A 16,625-nucleotide genomic window follows, 5' to 3' on the forward strand; every position below is an offset into this window, starting at 1 on the left:
CAAAATGGTGACAGCAGCTTAATCGCGTTCCTGAACCGATCCAAGAGTCTTTCGTTCTAATTTTTCCTATCGGTAATCATATGCCGCACATCAGGCGCAAGGGGATAGTTCAGGTGGATTCCTTGACACCTCGAACTCCCTTCCCGATGCAGCGATCGATTCGGGAGTTCGCAACTATGCAGAATACCAAGGAGTTACCTGGGGTGTTGGTGGCATTATCCCCCACACGATAAGTGGAGAACTTTGCCCTGGAGACATCTTTATCTCCCACAGTAGCTGTTCCTCCACCGCAACATGCTCCTACCGCGGCACTGACTGAGGAGCCCTGTCAAATGGATACTGCAGGGGGAACCCCGGATCGAGGGACAGGGGCCCTGAGTTTCAAGTAGCAGGGGACCCTCGGAGCTGTAGGAAAACCCAGCTATAAGTTGATCAAGCCACAGGTGATTACATAGAAACATAGAAGATGACGGCAGAAAAGGGCTACAGCCCATCAAGTCTGCCCACTCTGCTTACCCACCCCCTGTTTATGCCCTAATGACCCAATTTCCTTATCTTGACCCTCGTAGGGATACCACATGGGTATCCCATTTATTCTTAAAGTCTGGCACGCTGTCTGCCTCGATCACCTGCACTGGAAGCTTGTTCCAATGATCAACCACTCTCTCTGTGAAGAAATACTTTCTGGTGTCGCCATGAAATTTTCCGCCCCTAAGTTTGAGCGGATGCCCTCTTGTGGCCGAGGGTCCCTTGAGAAAGAAAATATCATCTTCCACTTCGACACGTCCCGTGAGGTACTTAAATGTTTCGATCATGTCTCCCCTCTCCCTATCTTCCTCAAGAGTGTAAAGCTGCAATTTGTTCAGTCTCTCTTCATACGAGAGACCCTTGAGCCCCGAGATCATCCTGGTAGCCATCGTTGAACCGATTCAATTCTGCGCACATCTTTACCGTAATGTGGCCTCCAGAATTGCACACAGTACTCCAGATGAGGTCTCACCATGGCCCTGTACAACGGCATTATGACTTCAGGCTTTCGGCTGACGAAACTTCTATTGATACAACCCAATATCTGCCTTGCCTTAGATGAAGCCTTCTCCACTTGATTGGCAGTTTTCATGTCTGCACTGATGATTACTCCTAAATCTCGTTCTGCTGAAGTCCTAGTTAAAGTTTCTCCGTTCAAGAAGTACGTCCTGCATGGATTTCCGCTTCCGAGGTGCATGACCTTACATTTCTTAGCATTGAAGCCTAGCTGCCAGGTTGAGGACCAACTTTCCAATGTAAGCAGGTCCTGCGCCATATAATTCTGTAAACTGCATTCACTTACTATATTACATAGTTTGGCGTCCCTTGCTAGCTTAACTATAGCAGTGGCCAACTCCTCACAAGAAATAGCAGCTTTAATAATTACTGTTGACTCTTTGGGACTTAAACTAGAGGTGACTAAAGAAGATTTTACTAAGGAAGTAAAACAAGTTAATGATAAAGTTGAAAAACTCCAACACTTATCTTCTGGATTAATTAAGGATAAGTGGAAAATATGAAAAAGGATCTGCAAAAGTTAGAGGAATGGTCTAATGCCTGGCAAATAAAATTCAATGCAAAGAAATGCAGAGTAATGTATTTGGGGATTAATAATAGGAAGGAACTGTATATGCTGGGAGGAGAGAAGCTGATATGCACGGACGGGGAGAGGAACCTTGGGGTTATAGTGTCCTAAGATCTAAAGGCGAAAAAACAGTGTGACAAGGCAGTGGCTGCTGCCAGAAGGATGCTGGGCTGTTTAAAGAGAGGCGTAGTCAGTAGAAGGAAGAAGGTGTTGATGCCCCTGTACAGGTCATTGGTGAGGCCCCACTTGGAGTATTGTGTTCAGTTTTGGAGACCGTATCTGGCGAAAGACGTAAGAAGACTTGAGGCGGTCCAGAGGAGGGCGACAAAAATTATAGGAGGCTTGCGCCAGAAGACGTATGAGGAGAGACTGGAAGCCCTGAATATGTATACCCTAGAGGAAAGGAGAGACAGGGGAGATATGATTCAGACGTTCAAATACATGAAGGGTATTAACGTAGAAAAAAATATTTTCCAGAGAAAGGAAAATGATAAAACCAGAGGACATAATTTGAGGTTGAAGGGTGGTAGATTCAGGGGAATGTTAGGAAATTCTACTTTACGGAGAGGGTAGTGGATGCCTGGAATGCGCTCCCGAGAGAGGTGGTGGAGAGTAAAACTGTGACTGAGTTCAAAGAAGCGTGGGATGAACACAGAAGATTTAGAATCAGAAAATAATATTAAATATTGAACTAGGCCAGTTACTGGGCAGACTTGCACGGTCTGTCTCTGTGTATGGCCGTTTGGTGGAGGATGGGCAGGGGAGTGCTTCAATGTAGAGAGCTGCACGGGAACGGGGACGACGGGAATCCCGCAGGACCCGCGGGCATCCCGCGGGTTCCCCCTTTGGGTCACGGGGATCCCATGGGGACGCCCCTAGGGTCGCGTGGATCCCGTGGGGACGCCCCCTAGGGTCGCGGGGATCCCGTGGGGACGCCTCCGAGGGTCGCGGGGTTCCTGCGGGGCTGGATGTACTCAGTCGCGCGGCTCTTCTCCCTACCTTCTCTGCTTGCAGCACAGAGCCGAACGGAAGTCTTCCCGACGTCAGCGCTGACGTTGGAGGGGAGGGAGGGCTTAAACAAAGCCCTCCCTCCCTCCGACGTCAGCGCTGACGTCGGGAAGACTTCCGTTTGGCTCTGTGCTGCAGGCAGTGCAGGTAAGGAGGAAAGTAGCCTCGCGGTTCGAGTGGCTACCAAGGGAGGGGGCGGTCCGCCCCGCCACACCCCGCCCCGGTTGCAGCACAGCCGGCCAGGTCCCCTTACTTTTGTGGCACTTCCCCGACCGACCGACAACAGCCCCGGTCCGACAATCCTCCCTGCCCTGTAGCCGCGAATCTAAATTATCTTCTTACAGCAGCTGTAATAAGGTAATTTAGATTCGCAGTTAAGGGCAGGGAGGTTTGTCGGACCGGGGCTGTTGTCAGTTGGTCGGGGAAGTGCCACAAAAGTAAGGGGACCTGGCCAGCTGTGCTGCACCCGGGGCGGTAGAGAAGGAGGGGGGGGAGAAGGACGCTGAAAGCACATGGGGGAATACAAAGGGGTGGAGAAGGATGCTGAAAGGCCATGGGAAGGGCGGGGGGGGGAGAAGGACTCTGAAAGCACTTGTGGAAGACAGAGGGGGGAGAAGGATGCTGAAAGCACATGGGGAAGACAAAGGGGTGGAGAAGGACGCTGAAAGGCCATGGGAAGGGCGGGGGGGGGGGAAAGGACTCTGAAAGCACTTGTGGAAGACAGAGGGGGGAGAAGGATGCTGAAAGCACATGGGGAAGACAAAGGGGTGGAGAAGGAAGCTGAAAGGACATCGGGAAGATAAAGGGGTGGAGAAGGACGCTGAAAGGCCATGGGAAGGGCGGGGGGGAAAGGACTCTGAAAGCACTTGTGGAAGACAGAGGGGGGAGAAGGATGCTGAAAGCACATGGGGAAGACAAAGGGGTGGAGAAGGACGCTGAAAGGACATGGGGGAATACAAAGGGGTGGAGAAGGACGCTGAAAGGCCATGGGAAGGGCGGGGGGGAAGGACTCTGAAAGCACTTGTGGAAGACAGAGGGGGGAGAAGGATGCTGAAAGCACATGGGGAAGACAAAGGGGTGGAGAAGGACGCTGAAAGGACATGGGGAAGATGGGGGAGGGGTGGAGAAGGACGCTGAAAGGCCATGGGGAAGACAGAGAGGGAGAAGGACGCTGAAAGGACATGGGGAAGCAGAGGGGGGAGAAGGACACTGAAAGCACATGTGGAAGACAGAGGGGGGAGAAGGACGCTGACAGGACATGGGGAAGATGGGGGGAGAAGGACGCTGAAAGGAAATGGGGAAGAGAGAGTAGGGAGAAGACGCTGGCAGGGAAGAAGACAGATGCCAGACTATGGGGGGAGCGGAGAGAAGAAGATGGGTGCCAGACCAATTTGGAAGGGGGAAGAAAGGGAGAGGCACAGTAACAGAGCAAATGGAAGATGCAGAAGGAAGAGAGAATTGATGGATGGAATTGAATGAGAACATGAGGAAAGCAGAAACCAGGCAACAAAGGTAGGAAAAGAATTATATTTCTTTTTTTTTATTTTGCTTCAGGATAAAGTAGTATATTAGTTGTGTTGATAAAAATTTATAAACATTAGAGGCTCTGGTAGAAACCCATTTGCAAAGTATGTATTCTTCCCAATTAATATTTTCAAATTAATAAAGTCATTTTGCTTATTTGTAAATGGTTTCTACCAGAGCTTTTAATTCAGTAGCATAATTAAATGAAATAACTATTTCTGAAGTTTATAAGGACGGGCGGGGACGGAGGGGATTCCTCGCGGGGACGGGTGGGGACGGAGGGGATTCCTCGCGGGGACGGGTGGGGACGGAGGGATTCCTCACGGGGACGGGTGGGGACGGGTGGGATTCCTCACGGGGAAGGGTGGGGACGGGTGGGACTTTGGCGGGGACGGGTGGGGACGGGTGGGATTTCTGTCCCCGCGCAACTCTCTACTTCAATGGCTGGGAGGGTGTAGATGGGCTGGAGTAAGTCTTAACAGAGATTTCAGCAGTTGGAACCCAAGCACAGTACCGGGTAAAGCTTTGGATTTTTGCCCAGAAATAGCTAAGAAGAAAAAATGAAAAAAAAAAAATTTAATTGAATCAGGTTGGGCAGACCGTCTTTAGCTGCTATATATCCCGCTTTAAATGTACTTGCGGCAGCCATTAGTCTCCTCACTTAGTGCCAGAGAGGGGTTAATTCACCTGGATTCATGATGTCCAGAAAGAAGATTGATGTGGATAAATCATTGGCTCACCAACCACATAGCATAGGCTATGTGGTTTTCGGGGCCTGTGTTTTCGCCAGTGGCCCAGCGGATGGACGACAGCGTGAGCAATATGTTAGAGGAGCCAGGTGAGTGGAGCACTGTACTTATCAGCGTGGATATGCAGACCTGGATTGCTGAGATGAAAAGAGAGATTTTAGCAGTAGCCTCTCAAGTAACAGCATCGATTTATGACCTTAAGAAAGATTCAACATATATGACTGGCTGCTTGGATGTTGTGGAAACCTGTGGCAATTCCTGCAAAGAATTGCCACAAGGGAACAGCAAGGTATTGAGGACGTGCAGACTAATCTGTCTGATATGCAAAACATAGTAATGTGCCTCCAGAGTTTCACCTTAAGAGTGCATTTTTGTGCTGCGCTTGAGAGCTGGGGACTATTACCTGGTGGGGGATTCGGGTGGAGCTTTACCAGGACATGGCTTTCAGCACTTTGCAGAAGCGTCACTCTTTCAGAGCAGTGACCTGAGCTCTCTCCAAAGCTAACATCCGCTATAGATGGACCTTTCCTTTCAGGTCAACGGAGTCCATAAGATTATCTTCCCTATTTAAAGGCAAGCTGTAACTGCTGGAAGAGGGTATCGAGTTCATGGAAGAGCCGGGCACTTCGAAGGGTGCTCCTACAATACAGCAACAATTGGAAGATCATCTGGAGCTTGAGTTGGAGCTGAGCCGACCTTCCATGGGTGTGCTGTTACCCCTGCATTGTGATTCCTGCATCTGGACACAGAACGTTGCATTGTTCCAATTTTGTTGGCAATGAGGGAGAACTGTGAAGGATTGCAAGTATGCTTTTTTTCTTTTCCTGGTGTTGGGGTATGTTTTGAGGTGAGAGGTGCCTGATACCTGTTATCCTTCTCCCCTCTTCCTCCACTTCCCTTCAGCATCACTCAACTTCTTCCCCTCATCAGGTCACCTTCCTCCCTTCCCCCTTACCTTCACGGGCACTCTTCATATCTTTCTCTTTCTGACATGTCTAGACATGGCAACGTTCTCTCCAAGACCCACGTGACTGCCCCAAAGCTTCTCCTCTGACTCAACTTTCTGTATCAGCCTGGGTGGCTTGCATCAGAGAAGCTTTAGTGCACTCACATGGGACTTGATGAGAATGTTGCCACGTCCGGACACCTGAGAAAGAGAAAACTATGAAGAGCGTCTGCCAAGGTGAGGAGAACGGAGGGAGATGGCTAGGTGAAGAGAAGTGATGCCCGGATGGGTTGCTTGCTTGAATTTTTTGCCACCGGGGCAAAAGAGCAAGTGTCGCGATCGCAAGGATGTCTGGGAAGGGAAGCAACACGGCAGATACCTTACTGCATGGACAAGGCCATTCACTGCTCCAGGAGGCTGTGAATGGCCTTGTTCCCGTCCCCACGGCGAACCAGTTTTTTTTCCTCCCCATTTTGGTGGGTTACATGAGGCTAATTCCGGGTAACACTCACTGCGACTTTAAAAACGATCTGGTCATTGGTACGAGTGAGGTAATTAAATTTGCGGACGATACGAAGTTATTCAGAGTAGTGAAGACACAGGGGGATTGTGAAGATCTGCAACGTGACATAAATCAAGCTTGAGAAATTGGCATCGACATGGCAAATGAGGTTCAACGTAGATAAGTGCAAAGTGATGCATGTCGGTAACAAAAATCTCATGCATGAATACAGGATGTACTTGGAGAGATCTCCCAGGAAAGAGACTTGGGAGTTCTGATCGACAATTCAATGAAGCCATATGCACAATGTGCGGCGGAGGCAAAAAGGACGAACAGAATTCTTGGAATGATTAAGAAGGGGATTACAAACAGATCGAAGAGGGTTATCATGCTGCTGTACAGGCCATGGTGCACCCTCACCTGGAGTACTGCGTCCAGCACTGGTCGCCGTACACGAAGAAGGATAAGGTACTACTTGAAATGGTCCAGAGAAGAGCAACTAAAATGGTTAAGGGGCTGGAGGAGTTTACGTACAGTGAGAGATTGGAGAAACTGGGCCTCTTCTCCCTTGAAAAGAGTAGACTGAGAGGGGACTTGATTGAAACGTTCAAAATACTGAAGGGAATAGATTTAGTAGATGAAGACAGACTGTTCACCCTCTCCAAGGTAGGGAGAACGAGAGGCCACTTTCTAAAGTTGAAAGGGGATAGATTCCATACAAATGTAAGGAAATTTTTCTTCACCCAGAGAGTGGTGGAAAACTGGAACACTCTTCCGGAGTCTGTTATAGGGGAAAACACCCTCCAGGCTTTCAAGACAAAGTTGGACAAGTTCCTGCTAAACTGGAACGTACACAGGTGAGGCTGGACTCATTTAGAGCACTGGTCTTTGACCTCAGGGCCACCGCATGAGTGGACTGCTGGGCAGGATGTACCACTGGTCTGACCCAGCAGTGGGAATTCTTATGTTCTTAATGTGTGGGCTGAACTGTCTGAATTGGTCACTAAAATGGAGGATTTGGAAAACAGAGCTAGAAGGAATAACTTCCAGATGTGAAAGGTGCCTGATACTAGTTCTTTTGGAGATGCCAGAGAGGTGGTCACTGGCCTGTGTCATTTCCTCTTGGATTTGGAAGACCTCGAGCATGGCATTGAGTGGGTCCATCGCTTGTTGGGTTCCCGCAACCCTCACCGCCCTAGAGACATAGTAGTGTGCCTCCAGAGTTTCACCTTAAAACTGTGCATTTTGTGTTGTGCTAGAGAGCTGGGGAATGACACCTGACAGGAGTGTCGAGTGGGGCTTTACCAGGACTTGGCGTTCAGTACTTTGCAGAAGCGTCACTCTTTCAGAGCAGTGACCTGAGCTCGCTCCAAAGCTAACATCTGCTATAGATGGACCTTTAATCTCAGGATACTGATCACTATCAACGGAGTCCATTAGGAGAGTATCCTCTCTATCTGAGCCCAAGTTTTTGCTGCTGAAGAAGGGTATCGAGATCGTGGATGTGTCGGGCACTTCGAAGGGTGCTCCTACAGTACAGCAACGATTGGCCGGATTCCATTGGCAGCAAAGTGGGAGATCTGGGGCTGGAGAAGGGAGTAGCCCCAGCAATGGTTGAGAAAGAGCTGACCTTCCCTGGGTGTGCTGTTACCCATGCATTGTGATTCCTGTATCTGGACACAGAACATTGCATTGTTCCATTTTTGATAGCAATGAGGGAGAGCGGTAAGAGGTGGTTTCAAGTTTGTTTTTTCTCTTCTTGGTGTTGGGGTATGTTTTGAGGGGAGAAATGGTATGGATGACTTTGAGTGACTCTGGAAATTGGGTGGATTTGCTTGAGTGCTTTAGCTGTAAGAGTGTTTGATTGCTGAGCTTAAGGAATAGGCAGCCCGAGAGCTCGTCTCGACGAGCGTACCTAACGCGGAGCTGGGAGGCCCGCGTGGTAGCCCGTCGGAGACGCTGGACCGTAAGGGGGGAATAGGAGGCAGGGGATTGGTCGGCAGGTCTGCCCGCCGCTGGGAAGACCTGCCATTGGTAGCCGCGGCCGCGGAGGGCATCGGGAGGGGGGAGGGTTTATAAGTTGAGCCTCGGAGGACTAAGGGCGTTTCTGGTCCTCCGAGGCGTCTTTGGCGGCATGGAGTCGGGTTCGGGTTCCGGTGCCGGTGCGGTCGAGCTCTCCTTCGCGGCAGGGAGCTCCTTTGATGAAGAAGAAGAGCCGGTGAGTACCGCGCCGACCCGGGAGCGTTCCCTGCCGCCGAGGCGTTCTCGGGAGATTGCCCGGGAATCCATTGCGCTGGGGGCTGGAGGGGGACCGTTGGAAATCGCGCGGTCCGGCGGGAGGGCCCGCAAAGTGGTGAGGTCCGGTGGTTCTGTCGGGGGGAGAGTGGTGGCGGAGTCCGGGCGTGTATCGCTGACCGCGGGGGAGGTTTATAGCATGGCTGGGCCTGAGCCACGTGCTGATCTCGTGAGTCAGCCGGATGTGTTGCATACTGCAACAGTGGTGTCGGATTTTTCACTTCCCCAGACTGGTGACCACTTACTGAGCGGGGGTGCGGTTGCGGGCCCAACAGAGAGAGCGGTGCAGTTCAGGGTTCCGGCGAGTGCAGGGACGGTCGGGGTTGGGGGCCTGGGAGATCCTGTTGGTGGTTTGAGCGTGGGTGTCTCTGCGCCTGCGCAGAGCATCGGCTTGCCCTCTGTTCATTCTTTCTTCTGGCCTCCCTGGGCTTCGGGGTCTTGGGTGCGGGTTGGAGTCCGGTGCCCTGGCCGATGGGGGGCGCTGGAGTATTCGATCCTGCGTCCGCGTGGGGCTGTGGGATGGGTCGTGGCGGGGGTCCTGTGGATTGGTGGGCCCTTGGGGGAGTGGGGGGTTCTGGTGGTCCTTTTGGGGTTCCTCCTTCTGGTGCTGTGCAGTTGTCTGTTCCTTGTTTGGGTTTGTCTTCGCAGGTCTTCGCTGGTTCGTCGGTAGGACGTGAAGCTGCGGCCACCTCCTTCCAGGAGCAAGTACAGAGTTCCGGTGGTGTTCAGACGGTGGAGCCCGGACAGAGGGGACTTGGTCGTGTGGTTGCTGCGGATGGCGCTGCTGGCGGAGGGATATCGGCGATGTCCGGACAGCGGGGTCCTTACATGGTAGCTGCTGCGGATGGCGCTGCTGGAGGGTCGAGTTGACCGATCATCGCTGGAGGAGCACAGGACATGGGTAACATGGCCTTAGAGGCTGTTGAGGGTGGGGAACGGGGTAGGGGGAATGGGAGGGGTAAGCGCAAGCGCAAGCGGAGGGCTAGGGCTTCCTCCTCTTCTTCGTCTTCTTCTTCTTTAACCTCCACTGCTTCTTCGTCTTCCTCCCGGTCTCGGTCGAGGGCGTTGGGTGAACAGGCGAGGCAGGAGAGTCAGGATAGGGGTGCTCCGGCATTGGTGGCGCTCACCGAGCTATGGGAGAAGGTTCCTAGAAGGTTGCGTCGGAAAATTAAAAAGCGAGCGTGCATTGATGTGTTTCGGCTCTTAGAGGGCAGGACGCGCAGGAGTAAAAAGAAGGTTAAGAAGGAAGAGGGCAAGGTTAAATCGGGTCAGGTCTCCCGTAATATGGTTAACTGGACGCGGGCGTTTCTTCGTCTGGCCAGCGTATGGGGCCAGGCTCGTCCTCAGGATTATGGCCTGCTCTTGGCGTACATGGATTCTGTGCTTGACGCTTATCAGCGCTTCGGTGGTTGGGCCTGGCTCAACTATGACGAGGCCTTTCGAGATAAGATGGAAGAAAACAAGCACATGTCTTGGGGTACTCAAGATATCAATTTATGGCTAACGAATATGGCTAGACCTGGGGGAGCTGCGGCGAGTTTTGCGGCTCGATCGATGCAGCAAGGTTCGACGGGTGGGTACCGTTCCTTTCGGTCCGGAGCAGGGCAATCGGGTCAGGGTTCTGGGGGAGGGAATGACCTATGCTGGAAGTTCAACAAAGCGACGTGCCCCTTTCCGGATTGTAGATTCCGGCACGCCTGCTCGCTGTGTGGGCAGGGTCACTCAGCGCTTAAATGCCCAAAAAAGGGAGTGGCCTTGCCCTCAGGGACAGCAAAATGAGGTGGGTTCCTCTGGGGTGCCCACTCCGATTAAGGTGGGGGCCCTCCGGCCGTGGTTGCGCTGTTATAGTGATCGGAGGGCTGCAGTACTTTTGGAGAAGGGTTTTGTTGAGGGTTTTGTTATACCGTACGAGAAACCGGTGGCTTCGGTGCGGGTTCCTAACGCATCCTCCGTGAATAGCCTGCGGGAGGTGGTTCGGTCAAAATTGCAAGAGGAGGCTAGACTTGGGCGCATTGCGGGGCCTTTTCGAGAGCAGCCTTTCTCGGTTATGATGGTCTCCCCGTTGGCTATCATTCCTAAGAAGGACCCTGGTAAGTTCCGTTTGATTCACAATCTGTCCCGGCCGTTGGGCCGCTCGGTCAACGAGGGCATCCCTCGTGACCTGTGTACAGTTCGCTATTCGTCTTTTGATTGTGCGCAACGTCTGGTGGGACAGGCTGGGTGTGGTGCTCTCCTGGCAAAGGTGGACATTGAGTCTGCCTTCCGGCTTTTACCTGTCCATCCCTCCTCGTATCCGTTGCTGGGTTTTCAATTCGAGGGCGGGTTTTATTACGATCGTTGTTTACCGATGGGCTGTTCCATTTTGTGCGCTTACTTTGAGATGTTTAGTACGTTCTTGCACTGGGTTACGGTCCGCGTTGCACGGGCGGATTCGGTTGTTCACTATCTGGACGATTTTCTTTTTGTTGGAGCGGCGGGGTCTGCTGTGTGTTCTTGCTTAAAAGCGTCATTTGAAAGCGTGGCTGCTGCATTTGGTATTCCGTTGGCGGCAGATAAATCGGAGGGCCCAACTACGGTGCTTACTTTTCTGGGTATTGAGATTGATACCGTGGCAATGGTTACCAGGTTGCCACTGGACAAGGTACAACTTCTGTTGTTGCAGATTTCTCGGTTGGCCGAGTCCCGCAGGGCTACCCTCAGAGACGTTCAATCACTGCTGGGATCTCTTAACTTTGCGTGTCGGGTATTGCCTATAGGGCGGGCTTTTGCTCGACGACTGGCTGCTGCCACCTCAGGCGTCCGTGATCGTCGCCACTTCGTGCGTATATCTGCAGGTATTCGGGCGGATCTTAGGATGTGGGTCGGGTTCCTCACGCGGTTTAATGGCACGTTGCCGATTCAACAGCCCGAGTTGTCTAACCTGGATTTGGAACTTTACTCTGATGCGGCAGGTGGCCTCGGTTTCGGCCTTTACTGCCAGGGGGACTGGTGTGCAGCGCCGTGGCCTGCTGCCTGGCAGCGGAGTGGTGTTACACGTAATGTGACTTTTTTGGAGCTTTTCACGCTTCTGGTCGCCTGCGAACTTTGGCCAGCTCGGCTGCGTAATAAGCGCGTGCTATTTTGGTGTGATAATATGGGGGTTGTGGAGGTCGTCAATCGGCATGCCGCAAAATGTTTGCAGGTTAATCAGTTGATGCGTGAGATCGTTCTGCGTTGTTTGCGGCTCAATTTATACATTAGGGCTAGGCATGTGCCAGGGAGTCGCAACTGTATTGCTGACGCGCTTTCTCGCTTTAACTTATCACAGTTTCGTCGGTTGGCTCCAGACGCGCAGCCTCGGGGGTTGCAGATGCCAGATCATTTATGGAGCCTGGTCGGGAAGGACTCTGGGACTTGCTGAGACAGTCGGTGGCTCCTATCACCTGGACTCGATACAATGCTGGATTCCGTCGATTGTTCGCCTTCCTGTCTTCCCGGGATTGGTCCCCGGGACATGTATCCGAGACCCTGCTGGCGGAATTTGTGCTGGATTCACATCGTGCTGGTTTTTCGCGGGGAGTCGTGGCTGGCCATTTAGCTGGTTTTACATTCTTCTCTAGGGCCTTGGGGTGGCGTTGTCCGTCCTCGGGTTTCCTAGTGCGTAGACTTCTGACGGCTATGGCTAGGATTGCGCCGCGACAACCCGATGCACGGCAGCCAATTTCTCACGACTTGTTGACAAGGTTGATCGTGGAATTGCCGGCGGTGGCTCTGTCCCGATACGAGGTGCTGCTGTTCACTGCTGCTTTTTCGCTTGCCTTTTTCGGGGCTTTCCGCGTCGGTGAGCTATTGGTGCATCCTGCCGATACTGTGGGTGCGCGTGGCCTCTTATTGCGGCATGTACAGTGCGGCGACAGTACAGTTAGTTTATATCTGGCCAGATCTAAGATGGATCAGCTGGGCAGGGGCCGTACGGTGGTTTTGAATAAGATAAATGGTGTTACTTGCCCGGTTACGGCTCTGTGTGCCTATATGGCGGTTCGTCCTCCTTTGGGGTTGGCCTTGTTGTTGCATGTAGACGGCGGGCCCCTTACACGTATCAGTTCTTAGCAGTGCTGCGTCTAGTTTTGCGCCGATGTGGCGAGGACCCAGCGCACTTTGGTAATCATTCATTTCGGATTGGGGCTGCCACTTGCGCCTTCCTGGCTGGGGTGCCCGGCGAGGGGATTCGACGGTTAGGGCGTTGGTCATCGGACTGTTATAGGAGTTACATCCGGCCTCACGGGATTGCACGAGGTTTAGATCAGGGAGGGATCTAGGTGGGGCAGCTCAGCCTATGTTTCCACTGATGGGTACCTTGTTTTCGGGGGAGTGGGTGGCTGTAGCTGGTTGGTGCATGCTCGGGTCTGACACTTTACTAACCAGGGTTTGGTGTTTTTACTCTAGAGCTGGATTTGATTGTTGGGTTTGCCTTGCAGATGCGGTGCGGCGACAGCGTACTGTGTGGATTGTCGGGCACTCCTTCGTCCACTGGGCGGGAGAGCGTGCCGCGATCCGGCCTGGTGGTCAGCACTTGGGTCTGCAGCACTTGGGCATTCGCGTGTCCTGGTGGGGTCAGCGGGGTATGCGGTGGCATCAGCTGTTACCGTTGCTGGCTGACTTCCGTCATCGCCCTCGTCGTCCGGATATCCTGCTGCTGCATTTGGGGGGTAACGACGTGGACTCCCAGATGGGGAAGCACCTGATTGACACTATTCTAGGGGATCTTCGGATGATATTGGAATGGTTCCCTGGCACGACGCTGCTGTGGTCGGACATTATTCCTCGACCACGTCGGCTGGAGTCCAGGAGATGGACCAGGGGTTTGTGCAAGGTTAACCGTCAGGTGGGGCGCTGGGTGGAGTCTAGGGGGGGGGTGCAACTACGACACGACTGGGTGGATGTGTCCTGTTTAGGTTTGTTTGCGAGGGATCGGGTACATTTGTCGGACGTGGGCTGGGATTTATTGTTGGACGATTTCTCGTCGGGTTGTGAGCGTTGGGCGCTATCTTAGTCGCAGCTCTGTTCATTGGGGGGGGGGCCTGTAAGGGTTTACAGGCCCCTATGGCGGTATCTCGAGCTACTGGCTGGGCTCATCAGGTGATGAGCGGTGGGCCGGCTGGGAGCCGTGCCTGGTGGGTCAGGTGACCCGGGTTACTGGGGCATGTGGGGGACATGCCACCCCCCCAGATTCTTGCTTCATGGCGGAGTCGGGGGGCATAACTTGTTTTATTACAGTAGCTCGAAATAATTGTTTTATGATGTTTATACTGTTTATACATTGTTATGTTATTTAATAACCTGTTATGACCAATAAACAGGGCTGCGGCTAAATTTTACCATAATTAGTGTTGAGTATTTTGTGGGATAATGTAGGGGAGGGGGTAAGGGTGTGATATATACATAGGTAGCGGGCCTATCCAGATTCCGCTGTTATACCTGTGTGTGTGTTATTTTGATGTGTGAATGGCTATTGGGAGCGTATTTTGGATACATATTTTAGATCTTCTCTCTTCCATATTGAACAGATAGGTTGACTGTTTGCCCACTTTGGTGTTTTTACACCTATTTCCTGCAGATTTTTAGGTGGAGGAAGAGACATTTAGTAAATTACTATTAACTATTGCTGCGGTATGGAAGCAAACATACTCCCCAGCCTGTTCTATTTTGCTTCAAAAACTGAATACTCGGTATGCACTGTAGTTTCTCACTGCTTGAAAAACCATAAAATGGGGGTATTTACTGGAATATGGGATAGATTTGACCACTGGAGGGAACTTCATGCAGTTTGAGGTTTGGGTGAGGGGAGGGGGACCACTTATTGTTTGATCTATGCAAAGGGCACTGAAGAACTACTGTACTCCTGTGTATCTTGGCATCACATTGACTGGCTGTGTTTTGTTGTATTTTGATTTTAGTTTTTCAATAAACAATGCCAATTAAAAAAAACAAAACAAAACAAGAACTGGTACACCTAATATCCTCCCCTAAAGCCAAAAGCAATTTTCTATTCTTTAGCATGTGGATAGGCCACGGCAAATATAAAACTACCGTGTGTTTTCTGAGCTTGCCCTATTTTATTGGTTTTTATCCTTCTGTAAGCATGCTTTTTAGTGCTTAATACAGCTTAGTAAAAATATGACCCCAAGTTATTTGCCAAAAAATTAAAAAAGAACTTAGAAACATAGAAACAAAGAAACATAGAAAGATGACGGCAGAAAAGGGCTATAGCCCATCAAGTCTGCCCACTCTACTGTCCCACCCCATTAAGTCAGAGTGCTGCTCGACCCACGTAGAGATCCCACGTGGATGTCCCATTTATTCTTAAAGTAGAGCACGCTAGTGGCCTTGATACTTGCACCGGTAGTTTGTTCCAGTGATCCACCACCCTTTCTATAAAGAAATACTTCCTGGTGTCACCAACAAATCTCCCTCCTCTGAGTTTGAGCGGGTGCCCCCTTGTGACTTAAGGTCCCTTAGGAAAGAATATGTCGTTTTCCACCTCGACACGACCTGTGACGTACTTAAATGTCTCAATCACCCCTCTCCCTGCGCTCCTCTAGAGAGTAGAGCTGTAACTTGCCCAGTCTTTCCTCGTATGAGAGACCCTTGAGTCCAGAGACCATCCTAGTGGCCATTCGCTGGATTGACTCAGCTCGAAGTACATCTTTACGGTAATGTGGCCTCCAGAATTGCACACAGTACTCCAGATGAGGTCTCACCATGGTTCTGTACAGTGGCATTATGACTTCAGGTTTACTGCTGACGAAGCTTCTGTTGATACATCCCATCATCCGCCTTGCCTTGGATGAGGCCTTCACTACTTGTTTGGCAGCCTTCATGTCTGCACTGATGATTACTCCCAAGTCCCGTTCTTCTGAGGTTGTAGCTAGTGTTTCTCCATTCAAGGTGTATGTTCTGCATGGATTTCTGCTGCTGAGATGCATCACCTTACACTTCTTTGCGTTGAAGCCCAGCTGCCATGTTGAGGACCAGTTTTCCAACTTGATCAGATCCAACTTGATCAGATCAGATCCATCCATGAGATCGCTTTCACCTACTATATTAGACAGTTTGGCGTCGTCGGCAAACAGCGCTACTTTTCCCTTATGAATATGTTAAAAAGGGATGGTCCCAGGACTGAGCCCTGCGGCACTCCGCTAGTCACCTCCGATGTCTTAGAGAGAGTGCCATTGACCACCACCCTCTGAAGTCTTCCACTCAGAGGGTGGTGGTCAATGGCACCCTCTCTAAGACATCGGAGGTGACTAGCGGAGTGCCGCAGGGCTCAGGCATCATTTCCCATCAAGCCACATCTCCTCTTTTTCCTCCTTTCATGACCTTTGGTATTTTAAGGAAAAAGAAAAGAAGTAGAGTAGGAGTAGGCACAACCAGCATTTAGAAGAATAAACTCAGGGACAGTGACATAGCGAAGGCATGGCAGGATTAATTATTGGAGAGCCCCTAGGCACACAAGTGTACAGTGACGTGCCAGAAGGAATCACTGGCAGGAGAAAGCCACCAAGCAGCCTGCTTAGAGTGCTGCGGTGCTGTTTAGAGTCTCGCGATGGGAAGGAGGGAGAGAAACGAGGGGGGCCGGGTCAGGTTAGGAGTGCCGGGACGATGACGATGCTGCTGCTGCCTCCAGCAAATCCAGCAAGGGTGAGGCCCTAAAGCATGGCACCGGCGGGCCCCCCTGACCATTTCGGGCCATAGGCCCGTGCGTACTGGGTCTATTCTTTAATCCGGCTCTGAGCAAAGGTGAGAGGTGCTCAGAGCAGCGGCGACCCTCCTCCACATGCTCCTTCCCCTATACCTCTGTAACATTCCTGGCACGAGCAGCAACCTCCAAGCTGCTGTCGCGCCAACATCATCTCTTCCTCTGATGTCACTTCCTATGCGTGGGTATTTGCGTCTTCAACAAGACATCGCCCAGGATGAACCTCCCTACCACCACTTACCACACCACTT

General features: G+C 51.6%; 1 protein-coding gene across 1 annotated transcript in view; it reads right to left on the reverse strand.

Annotated features, from left to right (window-relative positions):
- Positions 1–16,625, reverse strand: part of LOC117365475 — a 54,772-nt gene that overhangs the window by 35,864 nt on the left and 2,283 nt on the right. The gene's annotated exons all lie outside the window — the stretch shown is intronic.

The sequence above is a fragment of the Geotrypetes seraphini genome, chromosome 8 (assembly GCF_902459505.1).
Source record: "Geotrypetes seraphini chromosome 8, aGeoSer1.1, whole genome shotgun sequence".
In the NCBI taxonomy this organism is placed as follows: domain Eukaryota; kingdom Metazoa; phylum Chordata; class Amphibia; order Gymnophiona; family Dermophiidae; genus Geotrypetes; species Geotrypetes seraphini.